Genomic DNA, 14,735 nt, shown 5'->3' on the forward strand with positions numbered 1-14,735 from the left:
AGACGATTCCCATAAAGGCAGATTATGCTGACATGATGAATATAAAATGAAACAGCAAATATTAAAGTGGGAGAATTGGTGCACCATGCCTTCCGGCAGTAGGCTGACTCCAGTGCTTGCCTGCCTCTCTCCCACCCCGAGTATCTCGGTTTTATATTGGAATCATAAAGAAACACAGGGATTGCCTTTTCACCTTTCACTGTTCTCTCTGCATGGGCTGAAACTCGTGAAATATTCAATAGGCTCAAATCCCCTCAACCACCGCCTAAGCCAAGGAGAGGATCAGCCTTCATCAGTGATTCTGGGTAGACCACCATCCTGCCTCAGCAGCCACAGATGCCTTTCAGCCTCCCGGAAAAGAAATGAAAAATCCCAAAGGCACGTTGTGCTTTTAATTGGCTTGTTCTTCCTAATCTATGGCACTCATTGTATTTTTATTTAATTCCTGAAGGTCATTATGAAAATAAGCAGCTCCTCTGATTACCAACCATCTTGATAACATCTCCCAAGTGACTAACTAACTGGCCTTCTGATTCCACAGCAGCAGCTGACCCTCCAGTAGAAAATTTGCAGAAGGCCAAAGAGCCCTTCCAATGAGACTGCAAATGGTCTTCGCCTCGCTGTGGGGAGAGTAGATGCTATGTGAGATGAAGTCACTACCTAAGCAGAAAGACTGGGGAAAGGTAGTGACATTGACCTCAACCACCCTTGTTCATGGGTGTTGAAGTAGTGCTGAGTGGGCTTTGGAAACAGCGCTCAAATTCATGCCCTCAATATCATCTCTTCAATGGGTGCCTTAATGCAGACCTTTATTATCTGTCGGTGGACCACTGCAAGTGGCTCTGTCGGTCAGGGTCTCATCAGAAAAGAAAAGGCATGTTCGACAAGGTCACAGTCCTGTTTAATGACAGGTCTATTTACAAAGGTTTTCAAAGTGTGTTAGTTAGGGCTCTCCAGAGAATAGAACCAACAGGTCATAGACAGATACATAGAAACAGATTTAGTTTAAGGGACCAGTTCATACAAGTATGGAGGTGAGAAGGCACCAGTGGTGTAGTTCTAGTCTATACCCAGAGAAGCCAATGGAATCATCTCCAGTTTAAAGTTGAACACCTGAGTACCAAGGAGGGCTGATATCCAAGGGCAGGAAAAGATGGATGTCCGACTCAAAGAGAGAACAAATTTGCCATCCCTCCACCTTCTGACTCTATTCTGGCCCTTGAAAGTTTGGGTGGCACCCATTGACATCAGTGAAGAACATTCTCCAATGCAAATCACTCCAGAAATATTCCACAGACCTATACAAAATCAAGTTTACCAGCTCCCTGGAAATTTCTTACTCTAGTTAACATGTAAAATTAATCCTCGCAGGCAGGATTAAGGCAAGCCAATGATCAAGGACATCATGATTGGCAAGAGTAAGGGGCCAAGAAAGAGCGCACTTGAAAACCCTGAATCACAGCTGCAGGAAAGGGCAGCCAGCCAGTAGTCATGACCTTCAGCAGAATAACCCACCTACTCACAAACAAAGCTGCCCTGGAGATGGTGAGGTAACAAATGTTTCAACCTTTCTCTCCTGTGTGGTAATCTCTCATAGGTATTTTTATAGGGGCCAACCCTGACCAAACACCCAAGGATGCTCAAGTTAAGCAACATACAAGTCAGCCCTCCAAAGCACATAGCAGGGTAGAGAGTGGATCTCAAGAAATAAATAGAGACTATTCAGTAGATCCCAACTGGTATCCTGATCCCACCTTCCCTCCAGCCATCCTTCAAATGACTACCAGGATTAAATTTCTAACTTGCAAATCTGGCCAGGTCAGTCCTTTGTTCAAAACCTTTCAATGGTACTTGATTCCCCTTCAGAATAAAACCTACTCCCATCAGCCTGACATCTGTATTTCTCTCTCATCTCTTTCCTTCACTCACATGTTAAATCTGATCAAATATTTATGTAATCTCACGCATGTGCTGTTTCCTAATTCAAGGTCTTTTAGAGCTAGAATAGCCTACCCTACTCACCCCTAGTCCAGATGCTGGAAGAATTCCAGGATTCCCATACAAATTAGTAATTCCTTTATGCTTCCACAGAGGAAAAGAGTACTTGTGCATGAGCTCACGGACTCTGGAGACCAACTGCTTGGATTTGCATCTCAACACCCCTGTATTGAGTCTGTGTGTCCAAAACAAGCTCTTAAGCTTCCTTGTGCCTCAATTTCCCCATCTGATCCACGATGATAGCACCTTCCTCATGGAATTGTTGTGAGAATTAATTGAGATAATGCAAACAAATTAGGTTTCAGCATCTATCTTGCTCTGCAGCGAGCATTGCAGCTATATGTGCTACATATACCACTGTCTTGGTCTTTAGTATTTATCCATGTGAAAATGATCTATTATACAGTGACCTCTCTCATTGGTAGACTTGAGGTCAGGGACACATCAGAGTCACTTGTGTGCTCTAGTGCCTGACACATTGGACAGACACAGAGCAGAGGGTCCCAGAAACATGGGTAAGTTGAACTTAGCTTCTCCCACATCTGAATTCAGACAGGCATCTCCAGGAGACAAAAAGAAGAGATGGCAACTCAGGATGCTGACAATAGCTTGATTCCCATGCACTAACTCTACAGAAAATTATTTAACATCTGGCTCAAGTTTAGATACCCTGAAGAATGCAAATGAAGAGTAAGAACTGAAACTTTTAAGGAGCTTGCATTCTCATGAAATTTATATAGAAAATAAACAACTTTATGATTCTGTTTAGACATAAGGAAGTACAGATATAGCTGAAAAAAAAAACATGGAGAAGTAAGTGTAAGTACTCTTTAAGTGGTGGGATCAAAGGTGATTTCAATCATGTTCTGATACATTTTCTTCTACATTTTCTACATTGAGTATCTATTACCTCTGTAACAGATGCAAATACATGTTTTAAAGATTCATTTAGTTAACCAACCTTTTCTGAAATCTGGCATTGAGAGAGATTTTATCCTTAGAGTTCAGTCCAACATATAGAGGAAACATGCTATAAATAGATATAAATCAAAGTAGAAAGCTTATAGGAGTGGAGATAACTTTTGGCTGGATCTAGAAAGTCTCCCTGGAGGAGTTTTAAGGATGTGCAAGTTTTTGAAAACTGGCCAGGAAGCAGGGGACGTTTCAGATAGACGAGAGGCACTAAGGCAAGAAGGTGGCAAATGTACAAAGGGGCACAGTGAAATGATGCCACCAGTAAAGTCAGAGGCTCATCACTGCCAAGGAAATGGGAGAGCTGTACATCAAGTCTGTGCAGAGGAAAGTGAAAAGGGGGCTATCACTTCTTACCTATAGACTCCCTCCTAACAGAAAAATAAGTTCCAGATACAAAAATAAGTTGGGGCTCCTTCATACAATCAGACCAAGCCCTAGTTCAGAGGTTAAAAAATCTCTTCACATGCCATAAGTTAAAATGATTGGATGATGGGCCTTCCCGGTGGTGCAGCGGGTTGAGCTCAGTGCTGTGAAGCTGTCCACAGCCTCTGCAGCGCCGGTTCGATTCCCAGCTAGCTAGGGAGATTCCCACATGGCGCGGCGGACCTCTCCTGTCTTGCCCACTGCTCCCCTCAACAGTGTATTTCAGTCCTTCTGCCTGTTCTGCTCCCCACTCTGTCTTCTGGTGAATTATCTCACCTTCCCGCACCTCTGGCCTGTACCCCAGTGCTTGTATAAATAAATGAATCCTTAAAAAAAAAAGTGATTGGATGGATGGATGGATGGATAGATGGATGGACGGATGGATGGACGGCTATATACCAGTTTTCCTGACTTAATAACACACAATTTAGGCTAATGAAAAGAACATAGAATTTGGATTTGGGGGGATAGGTTTGCATAATTCCTTTGCACTAACTAGCCTGTTTTCTTTAAGGACAAATCACAAAGTCTCTGATTTTCTTTATTGTTGAAGTATGTGGGGTGTGAGGTAGTCGCGTGTACCATAGAATTGGGAGAAAATAAGGTCCTACCTAGCATGTGCTTGGAAATCTGCAAAGTCCTGAAAGCAAATGCAGACAATAGCCTCATCATTCTATAACATACCTTCTCTAAACTGATGTACTGCCAGGCACAGAGCTAGGCCCTGTCAGTAGATTGGAGTGCAACAGTAAACTTGACTGCTGCCCTCACAAGCTTTCCATTCTAGAGCGGATGTCCTTCAGTTGCCACTTAGAAGAAGCAGCTCTTCTCCTTGCTTCCAAGTCTTCATTCAATCATTCATTCATTCATTTATCATTCACCTATTCAGAGCGTAAGATTAAATCTTTCTAGGTAACTGCTATCTTTATATTTTTATTATTTTTTAAAGATTCATTTATTTATTTATTTATTTATTTATTTATTTATTTATTTATTTATTTATTTATACAAGCACTGGGTACAGTTAGAAGTGCAGGAGGGTGAGAGAATTCACCAGAGCCAGAGCCGGGAGCACAGCAGGCAGAAGGACCGAAGTACACTGCTGAGGGGAGCAGCTGGCGGCAGGAGAGGTCTGCGTGCCATGTGGGACCCTCCTCCGGTGGCCGGGGAGCAGCCGGGGATCGAACCGGTGCTGCTGAGGCTGAGGGCAGCTTCGCAACCCAGCGCTCAACAGCTGCACCACCGGGGAGGCCCAACTGCTATCTTTAATGCTTACCATGCAGTAGGTGCTCAATATAGTTGTTGATTAAATGCATACCACAATGCGCATTGTAAAAATTCCTGCCCTCAGAAAAATCACAATCTAGGAATGCAGAAAAAGGGAAATTAGAGGTGACACTCATCCGGTGCTGGTCACCAAGGATCATGCCCAGAGTGTTATGGACAGAGTGATAGGGGAGTTAATGTTCCTCATTTATCAGCAACTGGGACCAAGCAAGCAGCCAGAGTCTATAACCTGGACATTCCATAACTAAGAGATTCTGATGTCAGCCCATGTTAAATGCCCGCAGGACAGCATCAGTGTGGCACAGGGCTTGGGAGGTTGCCCAGGGGGGAGAAGGAGCAAGGAGAGATGGCAGGGCAGTGACACAGCTAGGCCCTACAGCAGGGGTTCAAGAAGAAAGTCCCGGGGTGCCTCAGAACCCCCCTGCCCGCCCTCCTCTGTCAGTGCTCATCTCTGCCTTTACCTCCAATCTGCCCATTTCCACCTCCTTGGGGAACTGCGTCTTTTACACAAAACTTTTCCCAAGGCACTCAGGGGAGATAAATAATACAGTTATACCCGGTTAAATAAGGGAGGGAAAGAGAAGAATTAAGAGATATTGGCAAGGGAGGAAAGAATATAGTTTCATATTAGATTTGAAAATAGATGGAGGGTTGATGGAATTGATTCTCATTACTCCTAGGTATTCTCTCCTGAACCATTTCCCTCCCTCCCCGCTGCCTTGTTTCGCTTGGTCTTTCTCTGCCATTTATCTTCACTGCACCCCTCAGTTGCTCTGTCTGCTTGCTGTTTCTTTTCTTTCCCTTTTTCCAAAAATACATCTCAATGCCTTCTCCTCCCGATCTTACCATGGGGATGCAGATAGCATCCAGAGAATGTGGCCAGGGACTGACTTGCACCAGCACCCACGTAGGGACAGGGCCCTAGGCCAGGAGCTTTCACTCACTGTCTCAGTGAAGCCTTGTGGGAAACCTGCCCAGAGGCAGTAGGTACAGAAAATCCATTTTCTTCAGTCGAGTTTGCTGAGCCCCTCAACTATGACTAGAGTTTCCCAGATCTTCCAGGTACTAGGTGGCAGATCACAGAATTCCAGTTCTGGTTTCCTGACTCCAAATCCACATTCTGTTCTCCCCACTGTCCTAACTGAACAGAGAAAAGGGGTTTCACTTGGTCTTTCTTTGATTATACACATGAGTAAAAGAAATTGAGAAATCAAGCACACCAGGGGCTGTGACCCAGGGACCAGAGCAGGCATCCTCTGGGTACTAACACTCTGTCCGTGCATCCCACCATGTGGGTTTGCTAGGGTGGAGCAGTGCTCCCTCTGTTTTAAAGATGCAGATCTCTTCTGAGAGAAGGGAAGACGAAACAGTCTATGTTAGGATGAATGAGGCTTAAATCCACTCTGCTCCTTCCTATGTTTCCCGAGGTGACCTTGAACACATTAAACTCACCACTCGAAGCCACATTTGCTTCGTAAGGGAATGGGATTCAACAGCAATCACCCTTGAACAGTGAGAATGGGGGCAAGGGCTGGGGCAGAGCATGAGAAGGAGCCTCCCAGCACTAGTGTGTGATACTCCCTGGAGGCTGCCTGTCTTCTTTTCACTCTTCTACCTCAACACTGTCAAGACAAGAAGAATCAGACTGTTTTGAGAGCAAATGGGAAAGATGCAGGATCAAATATAGAGAAAAAGGAGGCAGAGGTGACAGAGTTAAAACATATTACTTGACTTGGAAACAGTTTCCCAGCCCCTCTGTCTGATCCCTCGTGTACCGCAGTGTTTTAAAATGATCTCTTTTGACTATGACCTGGGATCATGGACAATCATAAGAGCAAAGGAGTACAAGGGATGGAGATCAGTGATCTAATCCTTCACCCTACTGATCAGGAAAATGAAGAGCAGAGAGGGGTAGTCACTTGCCCTAAGTCACACAGGCTGGCAATCCAGTGCTCCTCAAGAATGAGAGGGGCCCAGACACAAAGATTTACAGAGGTGAGAGGCAGAATGTCCCTGACTCCTAAAAATGATTTAGCAGGCTGAGGGGTGCGGTGTAACTTTGCATCACTCCTCCAGCCATTCCTGAAGATGCTACCAGGATAGTTCCATATGTTTCTCTTGCTGAGTTCACTTTTTAGCCTCCAACCCCTCACCACAACCCAAAGGGTTCTGGATCTGAGTGGCACCTGCTTGGATTCAGACTGGCAGGTAGTGAAATGTGAGGAGTCAAGAGACTCAGTGAGTTGCCATGCAGTGTCAGGGCGAGGGGGGAAAGGAACACCGTAAGAACCAGCAACCGAAGAGAGACTGAGGAAGAGTAAACACCTACCACCGTCTCAACAGCTCTTTGCTGCAAGGTGGGGCAGGCTGGCCTTAGAGGAATACCTGCACATGATGAGAGCACCTTGGTGCCAGACACAGCACCCAACCTTTGACCTCTGCACTCCAAGTCACAGCCCACCTGCCCCAAGCAGCACCCCGCCTCCCAATCTGTATTCATGCTGAGCCTCCAACCTGGAACGCCGGAACCTCTCCTGCACCCACAGACATTGTGTCCTTCCAATCCAGCTGACAGGACCTCTGAAGGGCCCTGGCCAATGTCCTCTCCTTCCCCTGAGCACTACACTCCTCTGGGAGATTCCCTCCCCTTCCCTGGTTCACTACCCACACCTGCCCAAGATTCTCATTTTCTTTGCTCGGTCAAGAGGTTCTTTTGGGCCGAATCACTGTTATCTTCTGTCTCCCAACTGGAAGCTCAGCTGTTTCTTTGCACTAGTAGATGCTTGATAAATATGGGTTGATACACAATTAAGAGAAGCTGATATCCCAGTTTTGCAGGTGGGAAAACTGACGTACAATAAGTGGAAATGGTCCTTAGAGAGGCAGAGATTCAGAAGTGGGAGGAACCAGGTGACAGGCTCTCAGGCTAAGAATATATGGGTCCGCCTGGTGCCCCTGACCCCTGCAGCTTCTATCAATACAGCCAGACCCAGATCAAAGCAGCGAGTGTCCTGTGCCAGTTTTGTCATTCCCTCCCTTTTCCCTGCTGTAGGGGCAGGAAGGAGCACAGTGCAGGTTTTCTGATCCAGCAGACCGGGTAAAGGAGAAGAGAGTCCTGGAGGCCTCAGTGGCTTTTGTAGGCTTTATTGGGATTTACCAGGTACACAGCAGGCAGGGGTACTGGGGGGCTGGGAGGCTGGGAGGCCTCCCAGCCTCCCAGCCCCCAGCAAGTCGTCACTCTATCTGGGCTCTCCAGCCTTCTCTCTGCTTCTCTCGTGGTTCTTTATGCTTCTGCTTCTCTCTCGGCTTCTACTGCTTCTCTTCTCTGCATCTCTGCTTCTACTGGCATCCCCGTGATGCTGCCCTTAAAAGCCCAGTCTTAGCCCAGGTGAATCCCATCTAACTATGCCCATGCCCTACTCCAGGTGCCCGCCATCAGGCATGAATTTGGGACCACAGGGTTCCGTCATCCATCCTAATGGCGGGAGGGCAGTAAAGCCTGATACTTTTACCTTACCCTACACCGGCCTTTAACTGCATGTCTCCCAGCTCTTGCTCAGACTGCTCTGTCTCCCTGGTTGTTCTCACTCTTCCGTGCCTGCCTACCTCTCAATCTTCACAACCAGCTGTGTCCTGACTCCACGATCAACAGATCTCCTCCTTACCTTGACACCATCATAAGGGAACAGAGCACATCCCCCACCCAAGGATGAGTCTATGTCTCCTCCTCTTGAATCAGAGTTGACCGCGTGACTCTCTGGCTGATGGGACGACACCCACAATGACACAAGCAGTGACTTGAAAAGCATTTGTGTCCCTGTGCTTAACTCTCTTGCTGCTCTTGTGAACCCTTGGCGAGCACATGAAGAAGCCAAGTTAGCACACTGGTTGATGAGAGAAACCGGAGACCCCAGACAGAGCCCTTCGCTAAGAACCCTGATACAACAGTGTCAGCCTGGACCAGCTCACAGCAGAACTGTGACCAGTGACAAAAGACACAGGAGAAAGCCTGGCAGGGGTCAGTCACCCCCAGCAGAACAGCCCAACCAAGTCCAATCCACACTAGAAGCCCACAGTAGTATGGTGTAGGGTAAGGTAAAAAGTATCAGGCTTTTCTGCCCTCCCGCCATTAGGATAGATGACGGAACCCTGCGGTCCTGAATGCATGCCTGATGGTGGGCACCTGGAGTAGGATGTGGGCATATGTAGATGGGATTCACCTGGGCTAAGACTGGGTTTATAAGGGTGGTGTCACAGGGACGCCAGTAGAAGAAACATAGAAGAAGCCTAGAGAAGAAGAACGAACAAGAACCACGGAAGAGCAGAGAGAATCCGAGAGAAGGCCAGAGAGCCCAGAAAGAATAAAGACTTGCTAGGGGCTGGGAGGCCTGCCAGCCTCCTGGCCCCCGAACACCTCTGCCTGAAGTGTACCTGGTAAATCCCAATAAAAGCCTGCAAAAGCCACTGAGGCCTCCAGGACTCTCTCCTCTTTTACCTCAGTCTGCTCAGGTAATAGAGATCCTGCTCCATGTCCTCCTGCCCCTTACATACAGGTATAAGAATCTCATTTTGTTGAGCAGCAATAGCAAAGTGGAAGAAAATTCAGATGTCTCCTCCTTCAGGAAGCCTGGCTGGGGCAGTGCCTTGCTCCCTGCTGGGGGCTCTTCCACTGCTGTGCTTATTGAAGGCATCAGAACCACTGCCTAGGTTATTTCAGTTCTCACCCAACCTCTGCACCCCAAGTCCCAGAGCATCTTAAACTAAAAGTCTTGGGCCTCCCTGGTGGCACAAGGGGTTAAGACACAACCTATGAAGCAATCCGCAGCCACTACAGCCCGAGTTTGATCCCCAGCCTGCCGGGGAGCTACCCACATGGCACAGCAGACCTCTCCTGATTCACCTGCTGCTCCCCTCAGCAGTGTATTTCAGTCAGTCCACCTGTTCTGTTCCCCACTCTTGTCTCTGGTGAATCCTCTCCGCCCCCACACCTCTGGCCTGTACCCCAGCTCTTGTATGCATAAATAAATAAATCTTAAAAAAAAACAAAAACTGAAAGCCTCATCTCCCTTGCCAGCCACTACTTCCTTCCTCCCCAACACCTGGCTCAGAGAAGGTACACAGCGGGCACATGGAAAACAGAGCCAGTGGAGCTGACAAGTTCTCCAGGCTGGATCCTACCTATTCCCCTCACCCCTCCTCCTCCTAATCAAAGTCTCCACGGCCCTGATTGGAGGGAGGGAGGGGATTGATTGCTACAACCACAGTTTTGGGGGCATAATCTGCCTCTCTATTCCTTAAATAAGCTCTGTGCCTGTTTGGTGTGTTCAGAGCAGCTCTGATTGGAATTCAGCTTCGTCGCCATTACCCTTATTTATAACACGGCACTGGAGCACAGAGCCTGGGGCCATCGTGGAGTGATTACAAGACCCTTTTGACTCGCAATTCCACACCATTCAGTCCAATTTAGACCAGCCACAGATGGTGCCCTGTGGCAGGGAAGGGACGATTAGAGGTGGGCAGGCTGGGGTTGGGGGAGGGAAGGATCCCCTGAGTTTCTGACTGTGTCAGAGAAGATGAGCAAAAGGCTTGGTTGTCCAAGGTCCCATTGAGATGAGGCAGTGAGTCTCAGCAAGATGACTGACTCCTATAGGGGCGGCCACACGGATGGCCATGGTAATTCAAATGTAATGCCAGACTCCTTTCTCCAGTAAGATGACAGATCCTGCTACCACATTGCCAGGACAGCTGAATTCCACTCTGGTCTTGGCTCTGACCCCAGGCAAGGTGCTGCCCTCTGGACCTCTGTCTTCCCACCTGTTAAAGGTGAACACTATTCCCTCTCTGACTCCTTTGCAAGATCATACGAAGAAGTAAAGGCAGAAATTCATGAGAAGGCAGTTTGAATAAAAAACCCTCTGGGCATGGTTATGACTAATATTAACCAACTGGATTGGGGATGCCAGGCTCACTGAACCCCATGGTGCAATGGGAAAAGCTAACATCCTCTCCTTTTTCTTCCTCCCCCAGATCCCTGAGACAGCTCAGGCTCAGGGCTCTGAAACTAGGGGCCCTGGGAACCCTCTGTCACTCTATTAGTTGAGCAACACTTGCAGAAGTCACCTAACTTCTCAAGGTCTTACTTTCCTTGTATAAAGCCAGTGAATGATGTCATAATAGGGGAGAGTGAAGTACCAGGAAGGCAAGGTGCTGGGCTGCCTTATTCATCCCTGTCTAGATCATTGGTATAAAGTAGTCACTTAAGTTAAAATCACAGAATGGCTGAAACTAACTTAGCACTTAGTGTGTGCAAGTCTGTTCCCAGCTATTTGCATGTTCCCAACGTTTCGTCCTCTGGATGTCCCCAGGGATTATGGGTGATAACAAATCCATAAATTGACATAATGCATCAGCACAAGCCTGAGCACCAATATTTGCTCAATAAGATGTGTAACGGTGCACACTGCTCTTATTGCCCCTCCTCTGTGCTACACAGTTATACAGCATGTAACATACAATATAAAAGTTTGCAGCACACAGAAAGCAGTGTCTTTCATTCCACAGTTACATGGGGAAGCTCATCCATGTGGACCTGTCTAGCAGATGGTAATGAGCAATGAATGGGACCTGGAGGAAGAGGATGCACCTCTTCCCCATGCTATGCACCACGCACACATCCCATGGACCTCCCTCCCAGGCTCCCTGCTTCTCCACCACCCAGGTCCCTGTGCAGTGTGAAGTGGAATACACTAGAAGGAACCATGTGTCCAGAATGTCCCTGTGAGGGGCAGGCAGGCTTGTCACAGGCACAAATTCACCACCTCTAGTAAACAGATGAGGGGATCACAGATACAAGGGAAGTTAATTTTGCACAACCTAAAAATTCCTGCAGACATGCCTGGCCAGGTGAACAGGCTAATTTCTAGGTGTGTGCTTTCAAAGCAAAAGTGTGCTCACCAACACATGCACCTCCTCAGGAATCTGGGCAACTGCGCCACCAGGAAGCACTCACATCCTCTTGCACACACAAGCATGTGTGTTCCCATGGGGCTGTTTTCTCATGCCATGCATGAGTGCATAGATCAATGTGTGTGTGTGTGTGAACAGAAATATCAACACTGCAGCATACGTGATGCACACGGATACATATGGACCTCCCACCAATCGTCTCCATTGCTCACACTGGCATTCATGAGCATGCCTGTCTGTAAGTACTTCCCTGTACACGCTCACAGCATGCTGGCCTGGCTCACCTCCCTTGCAAAATGCCCAGCATAATCCAGCCTGTGTGTTCAAATTCACAGGCACACACACTGATGTTTTTTTACACACAGATATCTACAGCCAGACTCATGAGCAAAAATCCACATGTGTTTTCAAGCAGACACAGGCCTACAGACAAAGGGAGGGAAAGACATTTCATCTAAGGACAGACCCAAGTTTTCAAGTAACCCTCACATGGACAGGCATATAGCGGACATCAAGAAATGTCCCTCAGAGCCCCAAGGAGTATCTTTGGATTTGTCTTCCAAGAGACCTGGTTTTTCACTTAAGGAGAAAGACCCAATCCTCTCCCACACAGCCTCCTGAAAGCTATTTCCTCTTTTCCACTGTGACTGACAGGCCATCGTGGTGCAAAAGAGAGCAGAACAGCCTCTGTTCCCGGGCTGTCCATCCACTTAATCCTTTCTGATTTTGTTATGGGGAAAAAAATTCCACTGATTTGCTATTTCATCCCCTCAGCCTGATGTCCTTGAAAGAGACAAGTCTGACACAAGGCAGAAAGAGGCCGGCTGATGCAGGGCTTCAGGCAGCCCTGAGACATTCCCACGGGGCTCAGACTTCCAAGTGCTATGCAGGAAGCCTGGCTAGAAAGCCCTAACCAGAGTCCTGCAGGTGGGGGCAAAATAATCCAGAAGCAGAGAGAAGGTGTGGATTCCTTTCATGCTCTTCTTACAGGCAGACGTGAGGCGGGCACCCCCCGGCCCCCCACCCATGTAGCAATCCACTCCATCCCCAGGGCATCCTCTGCAGAGCTGTGCATGTCCAATGTACAGAGGAAGGGACGGGGACTACCACAGGTGATGACACTTGCCTAGGGTGCTGCTGCAGTTAACCAGGAGCAGGAGAGGAGATATGCTCTCAGGCCGGCTTGTCCCAAAGCACTTTCTAAACTTGTGGGAATCTTCTTCATTTCAAGAGCAGGCTCTGGAGTTTCATTCCATAGAAACACACCCTCCACACCACAGAGGCATCTCCCCAACCTGATCCATGGAACAGGAAACTGAATAGGGAGAGGAGTAAGGAGAAAAAAATGCAGGGGCAAAAGGAAGAAAGGAGTAGGGATGCAGAATGGAAAATATCGGGAAGACTGAGAGGAAGAGAAGAAAACATGGGGAGCAAGGAAACAGCTTAAAAAGCAGTGGTAGAGCCCATCTTTCTTTCCCTCTGATAACACACACTAAGCCCCTTGTCTATGTTGGACCCCATTAGCAATCTAGGGGTTTTAATGGGACAGGGCAGGGTTTCCATCCAGGGAACTCCCAGTAAGCGGGGCCAAAGTCAGTTTTATAGCTCCAGTTAAAGCTGGAGCTTTTCAAACCAGATGTTTAAAAATATTTGCACAATTACTTTCCAAATCATTTAGGAAAGAGAGATGCAAAAATGACTTTCAACATTCCCTGCCATCAGTCTGTCTCCTGTCATAAGCCTGTGCCCCAAGACAAGCATTAATTATCCATCGAGGCTTTTGATTACATTTTCACATCTAACCTCACAACTACTTTTGACAAGTTTTCTAGCCCACTGTACATTCATGTATCTATGTGTGTATATGTATGCATGTATACATACATGTGCATGCTTATATATGTAGACACATATTTGGCTCAGAGAAATTAAAGACACTAAGCAAAGATCACACAGGAATTCAGCAGAGAGGCATCCATCAAGCCCACTCTGCCTAACTCCAGGGCCCTCTCCCCAAGGCATTCCTCTTACCCCTCCTCATGCACCTGCATGCACTACCTGCAGTGACTAATTCCCTAAATATTGACTATTTAGCATCAGACAGCAGATCTAAATGATCCTCAGGAGGTAATTCAAAAAGAGAACTAAGGTTGGAAGAGGTGAAGAAGTTCAGCAAAGGTCATCGGACAATAAAAGTCCGGACCAGGATTAAGGCCTGCTCTTCTGACCTCAAGATCACCCCTCTTTTCTGAAGGTGCTTTGCAGCAGGCTGTGTATTTTCAAGATGCAGAATCTTCACCCTGCAGTCACTGACTGGGAATGCAGGAAAACAGATGGAAGACCAGAGCGGCCTCTGAGCTCTCCTCTCCTAAACCAGGGAGAGATGTGGCAGAGAAAGCAAAGCTCCCATCCCTAGGGCCACAGGATTAGCAACTTTATTTCACAGATGAGTCAACTGAGGCCCAGAGAGAAAAAGGGATTTGTCTAAGAAAAAAATGGAGCCACCTTCTCAAGCAAAATCCAGGGTCCTATCGTACAGTATCTTCTCTGAATTGCACTAGAAGCCACTGAGAGTTGAGGTTAAAAAGACAAACACAGGAGTCAGGCAGACCAGGGGCTCTGAGACATTGGGGCTCTTTGTCCATGGTCCTTCTGGGTGGATGACTTGGGACCGCACCTTGGGCCTGTTGTTTACAAGGCTGCTGTGCTTAGCTTCAGAGTCTGCTCTCATGATCTTAAGTCTCAATCATTTTTGAACAAGGGACTCACATTTTCCTTTCACACAGAACCTTGCAAATGATGTGGCTGGTGCTGCCTCTGACCCTAATCTTTCTAAGCCTCAGTTTCCTCAACTTTGGATAAGGCGAGTGACAGTACGTTCTCCATGAGCTGTGCAGTGGACACTGTGTGCCTTGCCCATGTCCACCTTTCTGGTCTCTTGTGCAGGATCACTCGAAACAAGGGCGTTGTCATTTTCGTGCAGGTCAGGCTAGAAATATCAGACTTTTCATGTCCCCCACTAGCCTTCCCTTCTTCAACCAAGAGGGGCCCTCAGCCAGTGACAGATGGGAGGTGTAGGATAAACA

The 14,735-nt window shown here is 47.4% G+C and overlaps 1 protein-coding gene across 3 annotated transcripts in view; it reads right to left on the reverse strand.

Moving 5' to 3' along the window:
• ASTN2 (astrotactin 2) overlaps positions 1-14,735 on the reverse strand; it is an 834,050-nt gene that overhangs the window by 715,677 nt on the left and 103,638 nt on the right. The window lies entirely within an intron of this gene.

The sequence above is a fragment of the Talpa occidentalis genome, unplaced genomic scaffold (assembly GCF_014898055.3).
Source record: "Talpa occidentalis isolate TD23 unplaced genomic scaffold, MPIMG_talOcc4v2.1 talOcc4.7, whole genome shotgun sequence".
Classification (NCBI taxonomy): Eukaryota; Metazoa; Chordata; class Mammalia; order Eulipotyphla; family Talpidae; genus Talpa; species Talpa occidentalis.